This window comes from Syzygium oleosum, unplaced genomic scaffold, assembly GCF_021117445.2.
Source record: "Syzygium oleosum isolate NSW1041296 unplaced genomic scaffold, Sole_v2.1 Sole_v2.01, whole genome shotgun sequence".
NCBI classification, from domain to species: domain Eukaryota; kingdom Viridiplantae; phylum Streptophyta; class Magnoliopsida; order Myrtales; family Myrtaceae; genus Syzygium; species Syzygium oleosum.
In genome coordinates this window covers 154,839-179,106 of record NW_026607485.1, presented here as the reverse complement: position 1 = coordinate 179,106, position 24,268 = coordinate 154,839, and the positions used below count along the sequence as shown (strand labels likewise).

At 40.3% G+C, this 24,268-nt stretch overlaps 1 long non-coding RNA gene and 1 pseudogene across 1 annotated transcript; both read left to right on the top strand.

The window, feature by feature from the left end:
* The window catches only part of LOC115664372 (tRNA-specific adenosine deaminase TAD2-like), a 99,671-nt pseudogene extending 97,261 nt beyond the window's left edge, over positions 1 to 2,410 (top strand).
* A 10,146-nt stretch (positions 2,411 to 12,556) lies between these two features.
* On the top strand, positions 12,557 to 14,283 carry LOC130138699 (uncharacterized). The gene is made up of 2 exons (XR_008817031.1): positions 12,557 to 13,539; positions 13,602 to 14,283. It is a non-coding gene; the product is annotated as an uncharacterized LOC130138699 (long non-coding RNA).
* The last annotated feature ends 9,985 nt before the right edge of the window (positions 14,284 to 24,268 follow it).

Below are 24,268 nucleotides of genomic sequence, written 5' to 3'. Positions count from 1 at the left end.
CTTTTTTAGATTTGATCCAAGAATTTTGCCAAGGTCAATGCCGCTAATGAGCCTAGTTACTGTCAATTGAATCAAATGGTACAGTTCAGAGATAATTTGCTTGCATGAAAACCTATTTCCTAGAGTACAGACATTTCTTAAAATTGATAATCTGAGGACCGAAATGTAAACTTCTTAAGCAAGACATATTCTCCTATCGGCAAACTTGTTTTTGCTTACATAGTACCTTCTTTTGCAAAGTGCTTTGTCAATTAGTCTACTAAATTATCTCTGCCGTGATATTTGGACATGTTTTGCAATTGGAATTCGTTCCGGGTTTCAAGCTGATGAACTAGGTAAAAATGCAGAATCATTAGGAACATTGGCTGGTTTTCATAGAAATTTCATCTATGTTCCCCTTTCAAGTGTCTGCCCGATTGATGAATGTTTCCAACTTTTTTCTTGTTTCTCTTGCAGTAATGGGAATTCTGGATCAAAGGGTTTCAAATGTTGTGGAGGGATAATGGCATCAAAAGCGGTTTCTCTTCTGTGAGATTTTTATGAACAAGGAAACTATAATGGTGGGTACACTTTACCAGACTGACACTAAGTATAGTTTCTTGAGTGGAGCGGTTTTCAGCCATGTAATGGTTGCTATGAATAGGTGTAGAATATGCCCAGTAAAGAAAAGTTAAGAGTTTCAGATGGCCAGTCCTTTTTATGGGCCAATTTTCAGATGCTCTGTTTATCAAATATAGCTTTCCTCTAGACTAGGTATTCTTAGCTAGATTGCCATTTGAGAAATGGGATGTAAGGAAAAAAACGAAGTGCAGTATCTTAATAGTTGATAATCCGTTGGTTAGACTCATTGAGAGAAATTATCTTCTTCCTTGATCCCTATTGTGAATTACTAAACATATATGGTTCTTGGTCGAGCAATTCTCCAATTTGAGCTCTTTATTTGCAAATATTTGAAGAAACTGATCTGACCAGAACCTTTTTGTGCTTATGAGATCATTAGAAAGCTTTGGAAACTCGTTACATACAGAAAAGATGGTGTTGAAATAATTTATCTACACAATGATAAAATGAATTTGGTTTTCTTCTCTATTCTATAGAACCCCGTAACATGAATATCATTCTTGTTCACCATTTTTCCCCTCCTTTTCCATTCATTTGCTGTTTACAACATTGTGGAATTGTTTTTTTTTGTTTGAGTATTATAGATATATGCCAAATGCTAATATTTTGATTTCAGCTCCAAAGGTTCACAGGCCACGGGTTACTCAGGCTTCTCATTTGATCTCTGTGCATTGATTCTTCTTGTTGAATCCTCTCCTGCCTTTGTACAACTAGGTAAGACCTTTCAACTTATGATTCCTTGTTTTTCTGAACATCATGTAAAGTTTTATGATGCACCTTTGCTGGGTATTGAATGATTATCAGTTCCTTGTGCGTATAACAAGTGGGCTGCATTGTGTGACCTTTCTATATTATAACCTGTTAACAATGGAATGACATTGATTAGCACGCTGTGGCAATGTTTCTTGCTTTGGCAGTATGATATGATGCTCATACCAAGATTGAGTATACTTATGGCTTTAGATTTCCTTGTATGATGGGAGTCAATAACAACATGGACAATATAAAGGTCTTCAAGATGAAGTTAGAAAACATCCTCGTTCCTCATTCCTGATTCTTGGTTTATTCTGATTTTACTTTTTATTGTTCTTATTCTTGTTGGTTAATCTCTTCATTTGACTATAACCTAAGTCAAACTTGCAGTTCAAGGTAGTTCCCATTCTTGAGTTAAGCTCATCGCAAAATAACTTGAACTATAGTGTTGTGACTCTTTGTATTCTACATGCAAAGCACAAATCTAGATGTGACGTCAGTGGTACCGGTTCTAGCAAAATAAGATTCTCTCCCATTTGTGTGTGATGTCAGAAACAGTTAATTATTTTGTCACAAGATGTTAAAACATTTCGTATTCATAGTTTGTTCAAACAGCCCTTTTAATATAGAGATCCATGTGAATGTTACTAACGATGATTAGCATTCTATTTTGTGGTAAGAAGATGTAGTTAAATATCTAGCATTCCATGAAAAGGCTTAGAGGATTCTGTGCACTCTGACTGACAATACATGTGCCATTTACTGCTTTTCCAATCACAGAATTTCCGCAAGGGGCTTGAGAGAAGAAGCTCGATTCTTGTCCAGATCAGTTTTTGCCCGGATGGTCATGTGTTCATTGAGGATTGCAGCTACAATCACAAGTTCATTCCGTGCTTTAACTTGATTATTAAATCGTTAAAATAATTTAGAGCATAAGCCTTTGGAGACGTCACTTTCCTGATGCTAATTTTTGTCATCGACATTATTCTGTAATCTGCTTGATTTTTTCTGTTTTGAGTTTTTCGAGCTGAGTTAATTCTAGGCAATGCTATTGATGTGTCTGAGCACCAGAGTTCTAGACCATATAACGCGTGATCCCTAATGATGATAAAAGAGGTCAATAATTTGCATGTGATTCGCATGGGTTCCCGGCAAAGAATGCATTGACTGGATTTAAGCTTCCTGATTGTACCGATTATGTCCTAATACTTGAATTTATAATATTGTAGAGTCAGTTAATGTCGCGATCATTGTTGACTTTGCCTAGCATATAATTGTGGGAAAACCTCAATGATTTGATCGGTTACGATAGTCACGTGGTGCTCCAACGTTTTGCTCGGTCAAGAGGCAATTGGCAATTGCTTCTTCCCTCAGTGTGCTTTTAGTATCGTTCAATCTTGAACGAGAGGCCTTTTTTCTTCCTATTATAAAATGTCGAATTTTGAGTTCTTTATAGCCAGTACTGATTATATCATAACTCAATCTATTCAAACATTTTAAAATACCTAATCATTTGATGGTAATTTGGACCATAATGTATTGGAAATTTATATAAATTCGGACTAACATTAATTGCATAATATATTGGTCCGTGAAAAATACTCTGTTATAATTATTATAAAATATATGAGAATGTTATATTGCCCAATTATAGTTATGTGTTCATATTATATAGGGCTTAGTATATCCCGGTTACCGTAATAATATGGTTGGCTGATCAGTGAAGACCAGTGTTTCAACAGTAACCTGTAGTGGGCAAAGTCTATTAAAGTATGCTTCATAAATAGGTCATGGTTTCCATTCCCTTCTTAATTTCATATACCTATGGTTTATCCATCAAGACCGTCTAAGGTAGGAGAAAGAGAGGAAAGCCTAGTCTTGAATTTGTATGACTTTATCCATATTGCTCAATTCAAAGATAATAATTGGCTAAAGTAGGTAAGTGTTTTTTATTCAAGGCTAGGTATTGTAAACTCTATATACGAGGTTTCTTTTTGGTCAGACTATATATGAGTTTTAGATCATTGAATTTCTTACTTGATGTATGAACACCAATTCACTTGATGCATAATCTCCATGTAATTACATGTATAGTGCATATGTTTCCCAGTTTATGGGCAAGTTCAGAAAATCGATTATTTTGGTTGCTTATTTTAGATATCGCTATGGGATTTTATTTATCCATTCTTTGGCAAGTCTTCTTGGCGTATTTCATGTTATAACTCGGTCTATCCGGTGATAATTTGAAATATTGAAGGGCATGTGAACCGGAAATGGTATTTTGCAATTTGACCTTTTTGTATTTTATTTTGGACAATTAAATTATGGCTTTTGTTACCCATGCAACGATTCTTATACTCCGTGAATTCCATGCCCTAATTTAATTTGAGCATCAAGTATTTTAAACTTGAAGATTTCGGTATGAATAAGAGAACCGAATATCATGTGGTGCAATTCGACAATTTTACTTATCAATTGCTCAAAATCAGTTTGAGAGTTCTGTTGTACAATGCATATTGGTTCTACTTTGTGAATTTCATGTAGTGATATGAACTGGGTTGCGAGAATTTCGATATGGAAGTGTCATAAGTTTTCAGAATTATTACCTTATGACCAAGTAAACAAGCTTTAAATTGGATGTCGATTTCTCATTATATTTCCAAATCGGCTTCATTATTGTGCTACCCATGGCAATTTCGGTCATTTTGCAGCTTTAATGTCAAATGAAATCCATTGAGGACACCTGAATTGAGTTTTGGATATTTCGGGTTTCTAGGTTTGACGAGATCGAATATTAATGGTACAAATTTCTAATAATTGGACCATCGTTAGGCTATTAGATGCATGAGTAAGCTTCTTGACACTGTTTTGGATCTTAAAGATTGTTTAATCGAGTTTAATATCAAAGTTATTGTGCATTTACTTGAGAACGCATTTGACTGGCTATGGAGTTTTTTTTTTGTCGAAAAAACTAGCCTTCGTTACTTGTAAGCAAAATCCAAATGACAAGATAGATGGACCTCCGAACATAAAATGTCTCATAAGGTTTGAAGAGGCTTAGAGAGCTAATTACATGGTAAAATCTTAAGACGTTGAACTTTAGAGACCCAATCCACTACCCGGTTGGCCTACCTAGCACAATGTACTAGCCTAATGTCTTTGAACGAGCCCATTAAAGCTTTACACTCGGCTATAAGAGCACACACTTAATACGGAAGCTTGTCTTGACCTGTGAGGATGCTTATCAAAGTTAAATCGTCCGACTCCAAAGTACAAGAGGCTCCCCTTCGTGCACCAAACCACTTCAGCGCCTCCAACAAAGCTAGGGTTTCTAATTGCAAGATTGAGGATGCCCAGACCTCCCTTGCAAAGCCATCGACCATCTTCCCCGACTCATCTCTGCACACACCGGCTATGGCTCGAGCGGATGATCCCACACCGAGCAACCCATCCACATTTATCTTTAGCGAGCCCTTCTTCGGTGGAGATCAAATAGCGGCTATGGAGTTATGCACCAGCTTTTCAGTTGTTGGTCTATCTCTCGATAAATCATAGACTTTATTTCGAATTAAAGCATTCAATCAGGATTTTAGGTTTTTAATGTATAATAAAATCGAGATAGAGCTTCAGTTTTGCTAAAAGGGTTGAATTTGCCGCATTTTAATGTTGGGTATTTAAGAACTCTTAAGCTTTCAATAACATCGGTCATGTTATTTGAGCATTCATGTTTGGAGATGTCACGTGATTCAATATGTGCTTGAGCATCAAAGTGCTTCACATATTGAGAACGGTGGAATTGCTCATGTAACTATTGGTTATTTTTAACATCCCGATTTCAAGAATACTTGCATATTTTGATATGGGTGTTTGACCATCAAAGTGGTTCACTCATTGTGACTTGTGGAGCACTCATAAGTCGTGATCTTCATGGGATGTTTATTATCTTATGATATACAATCACATCCTAGATAGCATTATTGTATTCTATACATTGGGAAAAAGTACCAAAAAAGTCCTAAACCTTTTGTTGGAAATATAACGCGGAAACGAAATATAACGCGGAAACGACAGGATCTTGCAAATTAAGTCAATGCGAAAATACCAGAGAAATAAACGAGGAACGATAAAGGACACCAGAGATTTACGTGGTTCGGTCCGAATATCGGTACCTACATCCACGGGGAGAGCCAGCAACAAATAATCCACTATAATCGGAGAATCAGAGTTACAATTCGCTCAAAACGCTCGAGTGTTTCCCACACCTAAATTTAAGCCCAAACCCAAAGTGTTTACGAATAAACAACTTAATTGGACAAAATAAACTCACTGCACAAATCACCGCGTGTTGAAGCCCAAAGCGAAACACTCTCGTATGATCGAAAACCAAGAACGACCGTACGTTCTTTTCTTTTGTTCTCGTGCGGCGCTTCTTCTCTGAGAACTTCGTGAGCGTTCGCGGCTAGTGCGGCTCTGTGCGTGTGCGGCTTGAAACCCTCGCAGAAGATAACATGCCTTTTATACGTGTGCCCCTTCTTTCTCTTTTATTTTATTATTTAATTCCAAGAGTCAACAAAGAATAACTTTGACCAGGGCCCACCAGTTTTCCTTCTCTGTTGAAGACGTCCTTCGCTTTACGTGCCATCAGAAGGAATTCTTTAATAGGCAATTTTGAATATTTTCTCCAAAAGAAAATATATATCTTCACGATAAATTATGAAATTTATCCAAGCGAGTCACATTCCGTAAACGATTCAAACTCGAGACATAAATTCAACAATTCTCCACCTTGGCTCGACGTTTGTAGCCAAGTTATAGTACTCATCATCCATGCTAGCTCTCCCAACGCCCCGACGGGCGCTCACTCTCCACAGACGCCAATTGTGCTCAAGCAGAGCTTGAGCTTCGCCAAAGGAACAGGCTTAGTCATCATGTCCGCTGGGTTCTTCTCTGTCGCAATCTTTTTAACAACAACTACACCCTTCGCTAAGACATCTCGGATGAAGTGGTACCTGATGTCGATATGCTTCGTTCGCTCATGATAAACCGGATTATATGCCAGATATATCGCACCTTGATTATCACAGTGTATATCAACACTTTTCTGATCTAACCCAAAGTCCGAGAGTAAACCTTTTAGCCATATCGCCTCTTTCGCTATAAAGGTCAGTGCCATGTACTCTGCCTCAGTCGAAGACAAGGCAACGTGATCCTGTAAGGATGCCTTCCAACTAAGCGCACCACCGCTAGCGTAAATACGTACCCGCTAAAGACCTGCGTTCATCCAAGTCACCGCGTGATCCGAATCCACATAACCGGTGGCCTCACCGCCATTATTGTCCCTTTGGTACACAATTCCAACGTCTGCTGTCCCCTTCAAATATCTGAGGATCCACTTCACAGCTTCCCAATGAGCTTTACCAGGACGCTTCATATAACGACTAACAACGCTCACTGCTTGTGAAATATCAGGCCTAGTGCATACCATAGCATACATAATACTACCCACTGCACTAGAATAAGGAACACGGGACATATGCTCCTCCTCCTCCTCAGTCTGCGGTGATAACTTATCTGAAAGTTTAAAGTGCATCGCCAAAGGTGTACTTACAGATTTCGCTGACTGTATATTAAATCGTGCAACAATCTTCTCAATATATTTCTTCTGAGAAAGACGTAAAATTCCTACAGTCCTGTCATGCAAAATCTCCATACCCAAAATTTTCTTTGCAGCACCTAAATCTTTCATCTCAAATTCAGCACTCAATTGCCTCTTTAGCACAACAATATCAGACATGCTCTTAGCTGCTATCAACATATCATCAACATATAGTAACAGATATATCAAAGACCCATCTTCCAATCTCCTATAGTAAACACAGCTATCCATATGACTTTTAGAATAGTTTTGACTAGCCATAAAAGAATCGAAACGCTTATACCACTGTCTAGGAGACTGTTTCAGCCCATATAAAGATTTCTTCAATAAACAAACATGATCTTCCTTACCCGGAATAGCAAATCCCTCGTCGCCTCATGTAAATTCGCTCCTCCAACTCACCGTGAAGAAACGCTGTTTTTCACATCTAGCGCTCCATCGAGATCCCGTGCAAAGAACTAAGGCAAGTAAAACACGAATAGAAGTATGTCTTACCACAGGAGAGAACACTTCGTTGTAGTCAATGCCCTCCCGCTGTGTATACCCCTTCGCCACAAGTCTCGCCTTATATCTCGCTGCCTCGACACCGGGAATGCCCTCCTTCCGTTTAAAGACCCACTTGCTACCGACAATCTTCTGGCTCTTAGGTACTTTGACCAACTCCCATGTCTGATTCTGATAAAGTGATTCCATCTCTTCACTCATAGCCCCTATCCATTGCGACGACTCAGAACTCGCCATCGCCTCAGAGTAAGACGAAGGCTCATCTGTCTCCACCTCGTCACCTACAGTCAATGCATAAGCAATATCTGTATAACCATAATGTACCGGCGGTTTAATTTGCCTTCTCTGTCTACCCGCGGCTATAGTGTGCTGCGGCTCTGCTGATTGTTCATTATCACCAACTTCAGGAACTGCGGCCTCATCTCGCAATCTCGCCGTTACCTTCGAGGTCTCCGAGTCTCCACCGAATCTCCACCTCACTACCGACACCACGATCATGCCGCTCTGCTGGTTGTGTCTCAAGACCCTCCTTCGAAGCATTGCGGTCTCGTCGAAGATCACGTCTCTCGCGATTAGAAAACCGGGTGATCCGGGATCGGTGCACCACAGTAGCCTTTCACCCCATGTGCATAACCCGAAATATGCACTTCTTCGCCCTCGGCTCAAGCTTACCATCACTCGCATGAGCATACGCAGGACATCCGAATACTCGTAATCCGGAGTAATCAACAGGTTTCCCCGACCATACTTCCTCAGGAGTCTTCCACTCTATAGCAGATGATGGAGATCGATTAACCAAGTAACATGCCATGTTCACTGCTTCGGCCCAAAATTCCTTGCCTATTCTTGCATGCGAAAGCATGCTCCGAGCTCGCTCCAGTAAAGTTCTGTTCTTCCGTTCTGCAACGCCATTCTGCTGTGGTGTCCCGGGCACTGTGCGGTGTCTCACAATCCCTTCTTTCTCGCAGAACTCGGTAAAATCTTTACCACAGAACTCCATGCCGTTATCGGTTCTCAGGCACTTGATCTGTTTATCTGACTGCTTCTCAATCAATGCCTTAAACTTCTTGAACCGATCAAACACATCAGATTTGTGCTTCAGAAAGTAAACCCATACCTTTCTGGAGTAGTCGTCGATAAATGTTAGCATATATCGGGCACCTCCTTTCGAAGGAACCGGAGACGGGCCCCAGACGTCTGAATGAATGTACTCAACCGGTCGCTTGGTCGAATGAACAGCTGTTGTAAACTTAATCCGACGCTGCTTCCCAAAGATACAGTGCTCACATAAGTCCAGCTTCCCTGTCTTCTGACCCTTCAACAACCCTCTATCACTCAGCATCGTCATACCTGCCTCACTCATGTGCCCCAAACGCATATGCCATAACTGAGTCAAGTCAGAATCTGACTCACCTGATGAAACTGCAGCAGCTCCTGTCACGGTCTCTCCCAGTAGATGATAGAGAGAACTCACTTTCTTCCCCTTCATCACTGTCATGGCACCTCGAGAAACCTTCAGCACTCCACCTTCAGCGGTGTACTTACACCCGATATCATCGAGTGTCCCCAAAGAAATAAGGTTCTTCTTGAGCTCTGGTACATGTCTCACGTCTGTCAGTGTGCGCACCACCCCATCGTGCATCTGAATCCGAACTGTTCCTATCCCCACAACATTGCAGGTTGCATTATTCCCCATCAGAACTCTACCACCATCTGCAGTCTGGTAAGTAGTAAACCAGTTCTTATGAGGCGTCATATGATAAGAACACCCCGAATCTAGCACCCATTCGTCTCCTAACGAACCAGTAGTCACACACAAGACGGCCTCTGCATCACTAGTGCTCTCCTCAGCAACGTTTGCCACACTGCTTGTGGCATTCTGCTTGTCACCTCTATTTCTTCGCTTCGGACAATCTCTCCTGATGTGCCCCTCCTCGTGACATTCAAAGCACTTCACGCGTCCTTTAGACTTTCGATTGCGTGACTTTGACCTGCTTTTACCTCTGCTGCTACTGGACCCTCGATGTTGTTCTCTACCTCGAATCACTAGTCCTCGCGCTACATCCTGCGCTAGACTGTCATCTCGCAACTTCCTCTGCCACTCTTTAGAAAACAATGCGGACTTTACCTCTTCCGAGGTAATAGTAGTACGCCCCTGTAGTAGTGAATCAGTAAAGTGCTCCCATGATTCCGGTAAAGAAGCCAATAACATCATGCCCTGTTCCTCATCATCAAGTATCTTACCGACGTTCTTCAAATCCATCATGAGTTTATTAAATTCATCTAGGTGGGATCTGATCGACGTACCTTCAGTATATCGAAATTGAAACATCCTCTTCAACATGTACAAGCGATTGTTCAAACCCTTCGTTACATAGAGTGCCTGTAATTTTGCCCACAATGCTGCGGCATCCTTCTCCTCAACCACCTCTATTAACACTTCATCCGATAAATTCAGCAGGATTATACTCTTTGCTCTCTCCATTAGGTCTGCTTTATCAGCTGCTTTCATTATAATGGGTAATCCATCTTCGCCATCTAATGCTTTGGCCAAACCTTGGGTTGTCAATAGCGCACGCATCTTGACGCTCCATAACCCAAAATTGTTCCTCCCGTTAAACTTCTCAATCTCAACTTTCGCTCCAGACATAATTGCAATAGCAGAATTTCCAGATAATAATCAGACAAGCAAAAAAAGCCCCAAATCACAATCCAGAAAATCCAACCCTCAAGCTCTGATACCAATTGTTGGAAATATAACGCGGAAACGAAATATAACGCGGAAACGACAGGATCTTGCAAATTAAGTCAATGCGAAAATACCAGAGAAATAAACGAGGAACGATAAAGGACACCAGAGATTTACGTGGTTCGGTCCGAATATCGGTACCTACATCCACGGGGAGAGCCAGCAACAAATAATCCACTATAATCGGAGAATCAGAGTTACAATTCGCTCAAAACGCTCGAGTGTTTCCCACACCTAAATTTAAGCCCAAACCCAAAGTGTTTACGAATAAACAACTTAATTGGACAAAATAAACTCACTGCACAAATCACCGCGTGTTGAAGCCCAAAGCGAAACACTCTCGTATGATCGAAAACCAAGAACGACCGTACGTTCTTTTCTTTTGTTCTCGTGCGGCGCTTCTTCTCTGAGAACTTCGTGAGCGTTCGCGGCTAGTGCGGCTCTGTGCGTGTGCGGCTTGAAACCCTCGCAGAAGATAACATGCCTTTTATACGTGTGCCCCTTCTTTCTCTTTTATTTTATTATTTAATTCCAAGAGTCAACAAAGAATAACTTTGACCAGGGCCCACCAGTTTTCCTTCTCTGTTGAAGACGTCCTTCGCTTTACGTGCCATCAGAAGGAATTCTTTAATAGGCAATTTTGAATATTTTCTCCAAAAGAAAATATATATCTTCACGATAAATTATGAAATTTATCCAAGCGAGTCACATTCCGTAAACGATTCAAACTCGAGACATAAATTCAACACCTTTTGCATTGGTGCCAATTTAGTCTTAAACCTTTTTTTGTGTTAATTTAGTCCTAAACCGTTTGCATTCGTGCCAATTTAGTCCTAAACATTTTTTTGCGTCAATTCAGTCCTAAACCTTTTGCATTTGTGCAAATTCAATCATAAACATTTTGTCTTTGTACCAATTCAGTCATTTCGGCTAATTTTAGCTGGATTTTACTAAAGTGGACGCTGACAGGCCGGCGGCCGGTCACCGGCGCTGACGTGGAAAACTTTAATAATATTTGAATATATTTTTTAATTTTTATTTATTTTTTTCTTTTCTCTTTTTTCCCCTCCCCTCCCTCCTTCCTCTAGCCGGTCGCTGGACCGGCGACCGACCAGAGGCCAGAGGCCGGCGCCGGCGAGGCTTGCCCTCGCCGGCCACTAGCGAGGGTGAAGGCGAGCCTCGTCATGGCTGGGCAAGGCCCGACCTCGCTAGATCTGGTGAGGTCGTGCCAGCTGCCGGCGAGGCTCGACCTCGCCGGATCTGCAAGGTCGAGCCTCGCCGGCGGCTGGGCGAGGCACGACCTCGCTGGATCTAGCAAGGTCGGGCCTTGCCCAGCCATGGCGAGGCTCGCCTTCACCCTCGCTGGCGAGGGTGAGCCTGGCCGGCGAGCGAGGCTGCCCTCGCCAGTGGCCGGCATGGACGAGACTCGCCGACGCCGGCCTTTGGCCTTTGGCAGGTCCGGCGACCGGCTAGAGGAAGGAGGGAGGGGTGGGGAAAAAAAAAGAAAACAAAAAAATAATATTAATTCAAAAAAATATTAAAATATTATTAAAATTTTCTACGTTAGAGCCGGTGACCAGCCGCCAGCCGATCGGCGTTCACATCAGCAAAATTCGGCCAAAATTAGCAGGAAGGACTGAATTGGCACAAATGCAAAAGGTTTAGAACTGAACTGACACCATAAAAAGGTTTAGGACTGAATTGGCACAAAAAAAGATTTAGGACTAAATTGACACAAATGTAAAAGATTTAGGACTTTTTTTGCACTTTTCCCCTATATATTGACGATTTGGGGCAGTGTACTAAAACACACTAGTCTAGGAGGCTTGTTTGCCCAAAGGAGATAAGCTGTCTTAGACTAATATTGTCTCATAATTAGCTTCACTGAGAGGCTCCAATTGACGAGTTATTTACTCTATCGTAATGAGGAGTCTATTATGATCACAAGGCTAGTCATTCGGATGAAATATCGATTCTTATCAATCGTGCACACTTGGCGTGTTGGATTTCTTTGTAGGATAAGATGTGCCATTTTGATTGGCAATAGAGAGAATTTCTAGTTGTCTATTGCATTCTCCACCTGCAGGCGAGTTTGTAAAAAAAAACATATCAAAAGTCTTGAAGTTTTTTTCGATTGTCTCCTTTGAAATGCTAGATTGAAAATATGAGGGTCTTGGCTAATTTTGGTTATATGAGCTCATCATATAGAGTATTTTTACAACATCTTGTTACTAAGTGAATCAACTTAGTGATACATGTATAATATCTCCTTTGGGAGATGCTTAGTTCTTACAAGGCATGAATTCATTTTATGATATGTGCATGTAGTTGAGGCACATATTAAGGTTGATTGACATTTGATCAAACTCAACATTATTGCAATTTTACAAGAGTTACACTCTTATATCCAAAGTTTATAAGAGATTCTTTTATTATCAGACAGAAAGAAATTGAGTCTGATTCTACCGATCTTCAATGTCAAAATTTGATAACAATGTTGTGATTTTTGTGTTCCATTCCAAAGCTGAATGCCTTTAAGGATCTTTGGAACTTCCACTGCAATTTTGTAATAAACTAATTGATTCATATCAATTTGTGTTAAGTGGCATTAGTAAGAGTGCTACTTTTGTAACATCTTTTGTGAAAAAATTATAAGAGGGCCTAGGTCCGCAAGGGCACATAAGCTTGAATTTTAGTCTAGTGCTGAAAATTATATTTTAAGAGTCGATTAGGGAGTTTTTAACACATGAATATTTGCCGACAAGTTGAAAATGCATTTTTATGAAAAAAATAAAAGAAAAATAAAATAAAAAAGAAAAAAGAAAAACAAGAGAGAAAAGAAAATAATAAATCTCCAGCCCATCCCTTAAGTTCGGCCCTATTCTGAGGGCGACGTTTTGAAGCCGTTTGTGGCCTTTGCTCACTCACTGATGATGCCCACAGCTGAATCAGGTCGTTTTGTATCGAATTGAATTCTAGATATGATTTCAGTTCATTCCTGCTTTGCCCTCTCGCTTTTTTCAGAGTTGCACTGCCGTTGATTGCGCTGTGGGGGAGGAATCGAGTTTGCGAGGAAGGTGTTCGATGAAATGACGAAGCTGGACTCTGTTTCGAGAAGTACCTGTTCACGATAGAGATAATTGACGACTCGGCAGTGGCGACCTCAAGCTTTGGATTGGTGATCGAGCGAAAGCAAGTCTCTCAAAGATTGATTCCAGAGAAGCTCGCTGAACTTGCTCGACAACGCCATGATCGTGTCCTTGGAGCTTCTTCGCTTCCGTCCGCCAATAACGTCTCCGTTGTTGCTCTGTTTCAAAGGCCTGCGACGTCTCGCCCAGGGATATTTCAGGGGCACTAGTTGTCGATTATCACTGGCGCTGCTCGTTTCCCATGAATTCAAGCTCCAGCATGGTTCGTCATTCTCGGTCATGATGACACATACTTGAAGCACATGGAGCAAGAAATCTTCGATCAATTCATGAAGCTAAGTTGTCATGTCATTCGAATCGTTTGAATTAGGAACTCTCTAGGGCGTCAAAGTCCATAAAAGCAGGTCCCAAAGCCGGCACTCTGGAATAGGCAGTTGAAGCGTTGAAAAGGGAAACAAATTGATGACGATGCCAAAAAGAAAAGTTAAGTTCTAGGATGGAGAGTGATTTGGAGGAAAAAATCATATCTTATTCAGCGAAAATTGTGATGTCAAGAAGTGCTGAGGGACAAAGTGGCCAAATTTGAAGCGGGTTTGTATTCCATGCTCTCTAACGCTCTTCCGTTTCATGTTAGAGAATGAGTTGAAGTTGGAATAATATGAAGAATTCAAGATTTCTTTGAAACCTCTTTTTTCAATGGGGTGAACACCGACTTGAATGCTATCATGATGGATTGACGAATATCCACGATGAATGAATATGAGATGGAAGGGGATGATGTTCTTGCAGTCGAACGACGAACTGTTTGATTGATTTCTCTAGTAAATTCGAGAAATAATGCTTTTCATGAATCGTATGATGTTGCAGATCCACTGCTGTCAAGGGGGAGGTGTTGAGGTCTTTGGATGATAGTGTGAAGTGCTGAGTGATGCTACAAATTGTGATGAAAACGAAGTTGGAGGAATTGAAGGCTAGCTTGAAATGAGGGGCAATGTGTTGCTATGCATTTTTAGGATTTTCTTTTAATACATTATAGCATACATTGTCAGTAGGAAAAAAGGATTTACAGAATTGGCTTTATACTTACGCCATTAATTTAAAAAAGAGAGTATTATTAACCTAACATCAATTATGGATTGGTTGATTAGGTAAAATTTCCTATAAATTGAGTATAATATATTTTTCCTATTTTTTTAATCTATTGTCGTTTCTCTTTGTAATAATTAAGATTCAAGATGACTTGGATTTATACAATGGCTAAAGGGGGAGAGACTGGTGATTGTAGAGGACTTGTCATGAGTTCATACGATATCTTTTTAGCAAAAGAGGATAGGTGTTGTGCACGAGTAGAGGTGGCAAAATGGATTAGTGAACCTATTTTTCCACTCATATTTATTAAAAGTGAGTGTATTACGGGCCACCCCAATTTTATAATTGGATTGGAAAGGGTTTTAAAATGCAAAGTCCAACTATAAGTGGGTCTAAATGAATTTACCTCATACCCATAAATTAACTCATTTTAATTGGGTTGCGTACGGCTTTTTAGCAATTGTGACATGTACATTTCAGCCCATGTGTGTGCTACTCAGAGTTTACTGATAAACACGGACCGGTTGAGGTAAGCTTGTTCGGATACGCTTAGAAACAAGACGTGATTTCTTGTCTTTTCAAATTTGAAAACAAAAAGAATATCCTCAGTTCGTGAAATATTACAACAAAAAATTATGTATATATTTATATGTCGATATTGTTTCCGTGAGTCGTAATATTGAATAAAAAGCAAAAAGTAATTAAAAATATTGTATTGCTTATGAAAGATCTCAAACTAATGACACCCAAACGCTATATTCCAACTCGTCGGCCCCTCTTCAATAATCTGATGCCTTTACGCTTTTAGTTTTATCTTTTCAAATTTACTTACACATAACTTCACATCCACCGTTTCCTTTTTACTTTTTACTTTTCTGGATTATTTTATTGAGACCATTTTGCTTAATTTGGTTTTTCTTAGTGACCAATTCAATCCTAAATTTTTTAATTTGGTCACTTTAGTCTTAAATCTTTGTTAATTTGCCAAGTTTGGCCAAAAATCACTATCGTGGCTGTCTAGTAAATGGCCATCTTACTTGGCACGGTCGTTGCTGACATGGACGATTTTTGCAATTTTTTAAAATTTTGCAAATTTTTTCCTTTTTCTTTTCTGTCCTTTTTTTTTTTGCAATGTTTGCAATATTTTTGTGTTTTTTGCTATATTTACTAACATAATTTAATCATGCTAATTTACTTTTTAAATTCGATATGAAATTTTTATCCAAGTAACATTTACAAGTGAAGATTTTAAAGTGGGTTAAATGGGTGGTATGGATTTTCATAGGTTGGATTAGATATAGATGTATTTTAGTAATATGAGTTGGGTCAAGTACGAGTCACTAAATTTGAATTAGCTGGTCAAAAAAAGTTAAACGGGTCAATTTGGATCGGATCATCCTCGATCCGACACAAACCCAACACAACCCACTATTCGATGGCCCTACGCACGAGTAATACCAATTATCTGGGACTAGTTACAGAGGACCTTGTCCTTTCACACGCGATTCTTTAGCAAAGAGAGGGTGAGTATTGGGCATGAGTAATACCAATCATTCGGATGAATGAAGCACAGAACGGGAGCCTCAACAATCTTAAGGGACTTTAATGCAAGGTGGCAGGTGAGAGGTTGATACATTGCTATCGAAGAGATTAAAGAAGTACATCTCTTGTTGTGAATATAACTATCAAGAAAATGGTTTAGGGTATTTATAGTGAAAGATGAGAAATTGCCATTAAAGAGGATGGCGTGTTAAGATTGTCAGGTGTTGTATCGCCACGTGTCAAGAGGAAACAAGTTAGGGACAAGTGGCCCATGCCATAAGGACATAAGTTGATGTTAAGTCCAATAAGAAAATCTTAGGGTTTGACCTCCTTAACTTGCCCCGCTCAGAGTGTACTAACTCAAATCTCTCTAAACATCCCAAATAAATTGCGTTTAACTCTGCCACAAATTCAGAGTTGAGTCGCTCCCTTCTGTTGGAACAACAAACTGCCACTTTCTTTCTTTGATTTTTCCCCCCACTTCGCTCGTCTACAAAATTACATTTGGAATCATATCATATTTCGACCACCAATCATTATTCATGGGCAATGCCTTTCATTTAAAAAAAAGAGAAATTCTAAACTTTCCTGCTTAGCTAGACTTCACACATTATAGTAATGAAATCAAATTTGTATGTGTCAGAGCCACGCAAGGGCACACTGCTCTTTTCTTGTTAAAAAAAAATTGATACAATCATGGCAAACCCAAGATTTCGATTTCCTTCAAACACCAATGAGGCAAAATGTGAGATTTTGATAGAACCACTGCCAACTATTCTAAAAGTTTAAGCTATTAGATGAATGCGTGATTTAATATTTAATTACTCTAACAAATCTTAGCTCAACTTAACTCAAATTACCGACTTGGATTTGTTCACAAGAAATCCAAGGATGAGAATTTATAATCTTCCATAGCTTAAGTTCAATTTTTGTGGTAATTGTTGAACAAATTCCTCTTGCGCCTACAAATTAGAACATAGGTTAGCCCACAATCCAAAAACTTATTATCATCTATTACGAACGATGGATGGGGACATAGTTTAAAATCTGATTCGCTTGCACCACTATGATCATCCCCCTCGCTTTGTAAATTTTTTCTATGAATCTGATTTACCATGGATTATTGGATCATACACATTAGATAAGATGGGTTTCATACAAGATATATCCTTTTAACCATTGAGATTTAATGGATCAAACTTTTTTTTTAGTCAAAGATCGAATTTAGACATGTGGTATTATTATGGTTGAATTCTAGAAACTGACCGTTGCATTTGTGGTACAGTTATCTATTGAATATAATTATTGAGTGAACTTAGTGCATAAACAAAATTGACTTTGAACCGTCCAAAATAGTAGGCTCAACACGAATGTCTTCAACTTTTACGATTCAGATTTAGTTTATTACATACATTTTCATTTAATAATATCTACTTGTTAGACGCTAATAATTGCCTCAACACTGAACTTTTGGCAGTGGCATATGGCACTCTTAATGAGAGCTTAAAATTGTCCAAACTCCGAAGCCATATTGAAGCGACAGAATCCTTGCAGTAGGGAAATGCAAGTGCAGAAAGAGAGATTGAAAGGTGCTCCCTAAACACCTCATGATGATACTTTCAACCAATCTTTTCCATAAAAATTAGAGGAAATGTCAAAAGTTCATAGCACTTGATAGTGAATACTCACTGGGTGGTTGATCTCATGATGCTTTGAAAGCATCTAACATTTTCTTAAACAAACTATTGTGGGTGAGCTGTTGCTAGCTCATTTATTTAATAGATTGGTTAAAACAACATATTCATTTTTAGAGTATCAATATATGTCACTTTATGTAAGTTCAATTCATCTTCTTATCCATTAGTTTTTTCTGATTGAGAATGAAGAATTTAAATATAAATGAGAGTAGAAACTAGACCTGTTAAATGAATGGATCGGGTTGGGTTGGGTTTGGGTCAGGTCAAGAATGGTCCGACCCAAATTGAACCATTAACCTGTTTATGACCCATTTATGCCTAATGCAATTTTCTTGACTCATACCCAATTCAACACATACCCTACCCGACCCATATTACTAAAACACTTTTTGTCACGCCCCGGACCCTAACGGGCTCGCGACACCCCTACGATGGTCGTATCGAATGTGACGTCCCAGGACTCGTCACCGACCCAAAGGAAACACCCCACGTCATACGCAAGCAGAAGCGAAATTTTAAACAACCTAGACAATAAACGATGAAGAAGGGGTAGCACTTGCACAATTCAATAAAGGCATAACATAATCATGACAGTTACAAACAATATTCATTTACGCCATAACAACCCAGGCTACTAACGAATAAACCCCGTTCAACAAAAGGGGACGATGGTTGGATAGTCCACTACACTATACAAAAAGGGGGCATTCAAAAGATGGAATGAAGCATCAAATGCCCAAAGTCATTCCCGGTCTCTGAACCGCACATGACGACTATCCGTCACTCCAAACCTGAAAATGTTTAACAACGGGGGATGAGATAAATCTCAATAAGCAGACCCTAAACCCCACATAGGACAATGCGTACCCAGACAGGTTTCCATATGCAATCTAACATTCGACGTACTAGAATTCACACAAACATACTTACCTCGCCTCAATTCATACGTCAACTCTGCATATTAGTCAATTCACATTAATGCAATAACATCTCATGTACATATCACAATCACTCGAGCACCATATACACATACGTTCACCCAATTCAATCAAGTACATTACACGTGCGCATCCATCCAACTTTCTGACGACCCGGATCAACACCCCACAGGTCCTTTCCCGCCACCTGCGTCAACACGCTCCAGGCTGGCAACCCTCATATTAATCCGGGCTTTGTCCCGCGTCAACACGCTCCAAGACCTTTCTCACGACCCGGGTCAACACCCCACAGGTCCTTTCTCACAACCCGGGTCAACATCCTACAGATTGACAGCCCTTCGATCGATCCGGGCTTGGTCAAGCAAACACACACGCCACTTAATTCAATCAATTTAATGTCATTAACATATTCAAACAACACTCTAATATGCTCAAACGCCAATCATTCAAATTAGCCCGTGCAAGCATCAAATCCACCACAACTTCCACAAAATGAGCCATAATAAATCAAGCGCACATGAGTCCCAATAGGCCATCGAACTCAGTCCCCAACTCAGCACGGCCAACACATATTCAAGCATCAAACCCATCCCATTGATCTCAATCGCCAATCAAACAAATCAATCCTCATGGGCACTAAAACAACCACCATTCTATCAATTTAAAGACGCGAACGTGCACTCGCGACAACAACAAACGGCAGTAACAACCAGCCCTCAAACCGCGATTAACACACGCGCAGTGAACACCAAATCAGCCCACAAATCAAACAACATTCGATTGTAACAACTCTCACCATTCCAACACATTTTAACCCACCTTCCGCTCAATAAACCCACCAACCTCATCCCATCAAACAAACGATCAAGCCCACCATAATCATTCGCCAAATCAGCCACAAACGAACCATATTCCAGCCATGATCAGCCACCAAATCCGCCCTTAATCCGCAATAAATAACCCCTAAACAAGTCTAATAATACCCGAAGTCCTAGATCGAGTTTAGGGAGTCGCTTACCTTGGGCCTAAGCGAGAACGGCTAAGCGGGGAGGGCAGCAAGGTCGCCGAAACAGAGCAGCAGCGGCGTCGGCACAGCAGCAACCCGGCAGCGTTCGGCGGTTCACGGCGGCGACGGCAAGGCGGCGGCTTGTGCGGGCTGGCGTCTCGGCTAGACTGGCGGGGCAGCGACGGCGAGCTGCTGGGCAAGGGCGGCGACGGCGGATCGGTGGCTCCGGCAGACGCTCGGCGGCCCACGGCGGCGACGGTCGGAGCATGGACAGAGAGAGAGAACAGAGGAAGGGGAGGGGAGTAGCTGGCCGGAACAGGGGAGCAGCGGCCACAGTGGCGCCGGCGGCAGCAGGGGCGGCGACCAGGCGAAAAGGGGGAGCCGGGTGGTGGTGGTGAGCCGGTGAGGGCAGCGGCGGCCGGGACGGCGGCACGCGGCGGTTGCTGGCGAGACGAAACAGGGGAGGGTCGGGGTGAACCTAGGAAGGGGGAAGGAGAAGGGGAGACTGCGGTGGCAGTGGAGGCCAGCGGCGGTCGGCGACGGCACGGCGGCGCTGCAGGCGACTGGGCGGAGCAGGGCTGGCCGGCCGACGGCTAGGCAACGCCGAACAACGGCGGCGAGCGAGTTGCTGCTCGCACGAAGGGGAGGGGAGTGGTGGCCAGCAGCAGCGGCGAGCGGCTCACCGGACGGCTGGGCGGCGAGCGCGACGGCGGGGGGGACGCGCGGCGGTGGGCGAACGGCGTACGGTGGCTGGGCGGTGAGCGAGAGGCGAGCGAGCGGTGGAGGGGGAGAAGGACGATCGGGGCAGAAGAGAGAGGGGGAGAGAGAACGTGATGGGAGGGGGGGAGAGAGAAGACGGTCAGAACAGAGGGGGGAGGGGACGTGAGTGAGCGGGCAAGGAGAGAAGGAGAGAGAGAGAGCGCACACAAAAGTCAACATCACCCAAGTGCAATCTAACGGCCACAAAACGATCTTGCGAGCTTGATCCAATAGCCACGAAAATCTCAATTTTCAAATTAAAGAAAAGGTCAAAAAAACATTAAATAAAATACACTAAGAAGGAGATCTACTGGTCAAAATCCGTATTCGGTCCAAATTTCACTTTTCGATAATTCCAGGCAATCTCGACTCTAGCCACCACAATATCGACACCGTCCAATTAAATTCGTCATAAACTCCGAAAAATCAGACACCAAAGTTCGAGCTCTAAATAACGATCAAATTCGATTGAATGCGATTCTAGCGAAATCTCAAATTTAAAATAACCCGAGAGTGATCAGTTCTGGGCGATATTTAACTATAAGCGCACTGACGAAATACACGTTTTATAAATCCCAAAAATGGGTCGAAATTCGGAATGTCACACTTTTATATTTAACTAAATCTAGGAAATCTATACCTAAACTGATATGAGAGCGCAGAGTAAGTGAGCGCGAGATTGAGTGAGCACGAAAAAGATAAGTTGAGTTTAAATAAATTGTAAACCCATTTATGACCTATTTAACACATATACTATACATATACCCATTTATGATCAATTTACTAATATATAGGTTAAGAAATGGGTTTATGACCCATTTTAGCAGGTCTAGTAAAAACTATAAATTGTCAACAATGTTGATCCAAATAATTCAATGTAGGACATTATGTGTGATTAACAATTTAATTATTCCATTTTCTATGAGTCCACATAACTTTTCTTATTTGTAATTTCAATCTCCGAAAGACTTGACTTACGTGATAAAGGAAATGTAAACTATTTATAGCCACATATAGGAACAACTCTAATGAGATTTTTTTTTTACCAATAGCTAAATTTCCTCATATCATATTTTTTAGTATGCACAAAGCCTAAAACTTCACCAGATTTGAACAAAAATTTGTTTGCTTGATAAAATAAAATATGGGAATCCATAATGCTTCTTTTCAGGAGACTGCAAATCACTCACAGAAAAGAAAATTCCTAAAACAAAGAATATGACATATTTAATACATAAGGAAGATGTTTAAATGATCTTTGAGAAATTTGACGTGACAGAAAATCTTCTATATTATAATAAGAAGAATTTAGTGTGATTTTAAGTTTTGATCTCTAATTTCCGTACTTTAATTTTTCAATGTATAATCTAGATAATTTTGAAATGATGCAATAAAGTATTTATTACAAAAATTAACACATAAATTTACCAATGTTATCCATCGTATATTTCTTATCAAAATAATTACTAAAATGATTTGCAAAGGAGTGCAGTGTTAATAATTTTCATTATGTTTTGACAATTAACCGAAATTAATCATTCAGTTCCTATGCATAACACTGATTTTGTAGCTAAAATGAAATGATGTTTGATGTACGTAGACCGAGTTTATGTAAGACCTTCACCGTTGGGAACAAAGTGGGTATAGGTAATGTCACATAGTCATGTGGCCCACATAGATAAAAGACGGATGAATAAACCAAAAGGTAGGGTTCTTTAATTAACACGAAAATCTAAAAACTTTGCCGGTAATAATGAAGATGTTAGTTTTTTTTCCTCCCAATTTGGTAGGCTAGCAGCTAAGCACCCATTTAGTTAGTGAAAATATAATGAGTTTTCACCTTTATTTCCCAAAATATGTTTAGTATATGTATCATACATCAAAATTAATACCGAAATCAAAGAAAATGGTTGGCCTTCCTATAAAGGACTAAGCCTTTAACGAAAGCCTTTAACGAAAGCCACCCATTTCATAGAAACTTAACTTCATATAACCCATTTGGTAAAACTTGTATTCACAAAACTTAGAAATATCCAAACCATTTTTGAAAGGAATTCACTTGTACTCTCAATTTACTAAAATTTACTTGGTAAATGTTATTTTAAGTAACCTCATATCACTCTCCACGTGCCCCCCATTACTCTTTTCGTTCTCGAGACATAGAATGGTCATAAAAGGGAAAAGCAAAATCACAGTTCAGCAAGTGGTAATAATCACTATTTTTATGACTAGAATGGCAGTAAAAGGGGAAAGCAAAATCATAGCTTAGCAAGTGGTAATCATCATTATTTTTATGACATCAAGTAACAAAAATGCAACTTCATAAATGTGTACAGACAATATGCATCGTGAAAGTCATACCAACGGATGTAATCAAAAACCTAAATAATAGGTTCATGGGCTTACAAGGTGTTTTCTATGTCTCCGAGGTAGCTATGATTAGTGAAAGAGGGTTAGACCTCTTTTAATGAATAAAACAACTAAAAACCAAATGACTCCGGTGTAATCTCTCCCCCGCTCTCTCTCGTCCATATTTATGCACCATGTGTTTCCAAAGTTCTGCTGCTATTAATAGATCTAATATTATTTCTTGCTGGTACACTAATTGTGCGTGTCATTATATATTTTTTAAGGGGTCATGTGGTAAATTATTATATAGCAAGTAAAAAAGAACTTCTCGGAGCTTAGGGATGAAATTTCGAGGAAGCCACCAAATTTGTTATCAGGCAAAAATTTCAAATAGGGGTCTGAAATATTATCGTTTTCTCAAAAGAGGATCCGGAGTGAATTTTGTCTCAAATAAAAATTTGAATCAGTCATTTAGTCTCAAATAAGAGCCTGACTTGCCGGGGGATGAACAATCCCAAAATCCTTACCCAAAAATTGGTGAGCCCCAATTTTGCTTTTCATCTCACGGAAACTTCTCTCTCATTCGCTACTCATACTTACACCACAGTCGTTGGCAGATGTCTTTTTGTTTGTCTGCCCGAGAGAACACAGAAAATGTTACGCTCCAATTCTGGTGTTCTTGATTTGGGCAATGCCTATCTTCAACATTGATGAAGAAGATGATGAATAGGGACACCATGGCTCGGATCAAGAAGAAGATGAATAGGGTAGAAGAGAGAAAAATAAATACCTTTGGACAAAATTATCCGAACGACTGCCGGAATTCGCACGGGAGATGCATATGTTCACCGGCCGATAAGTCAAACTCTTATTTGATATTAAATGATTATTTCGAATTTTTATTTGAGATAAAATTTATTTTGAAATTTTTTTTTATAAAGTCAGGCTCTTTTTATGTGTTAGCCTACGGCCTAGAGTTGTTTGTCGGTGGTTGCAATAATTGAGTCCACTAGGACCAGTACTAATCTACACTATTCACTACTTTTGTCGGCCACAAAGAAGCTTGTGTCACTCTGACAATCCGAATAACGCGGTGGTACGAGTTCTTCAATGAAAAAAAGTCCATGTGTTCACACCTGAAGATGTGCTGGTCCATCCATAAACATCGCCATTTACCAAAGTAGTACAAAAAGTCACGCGTCTTTTTTTTTTTTTGGGTGTAAATGTAAGTAGTATGTATAAGATGACGTACAGAAGCTTAGGGGCATTCCCCAGCATTACAAATAGAACTAAGATTACAAAAAAATGGAGTGGGGGAGTCTCCATATAGTAGCCAAAGTTTCATTTGTTCGGGACGGTCTAAAAGATTTATAGTGCGAAGCTCGCCCTCTAACAAGTTTGCGAACTTTAGCCAAAATGATAAGGGCATCATTTGACTTTTGTTGGAAGCGTCTAC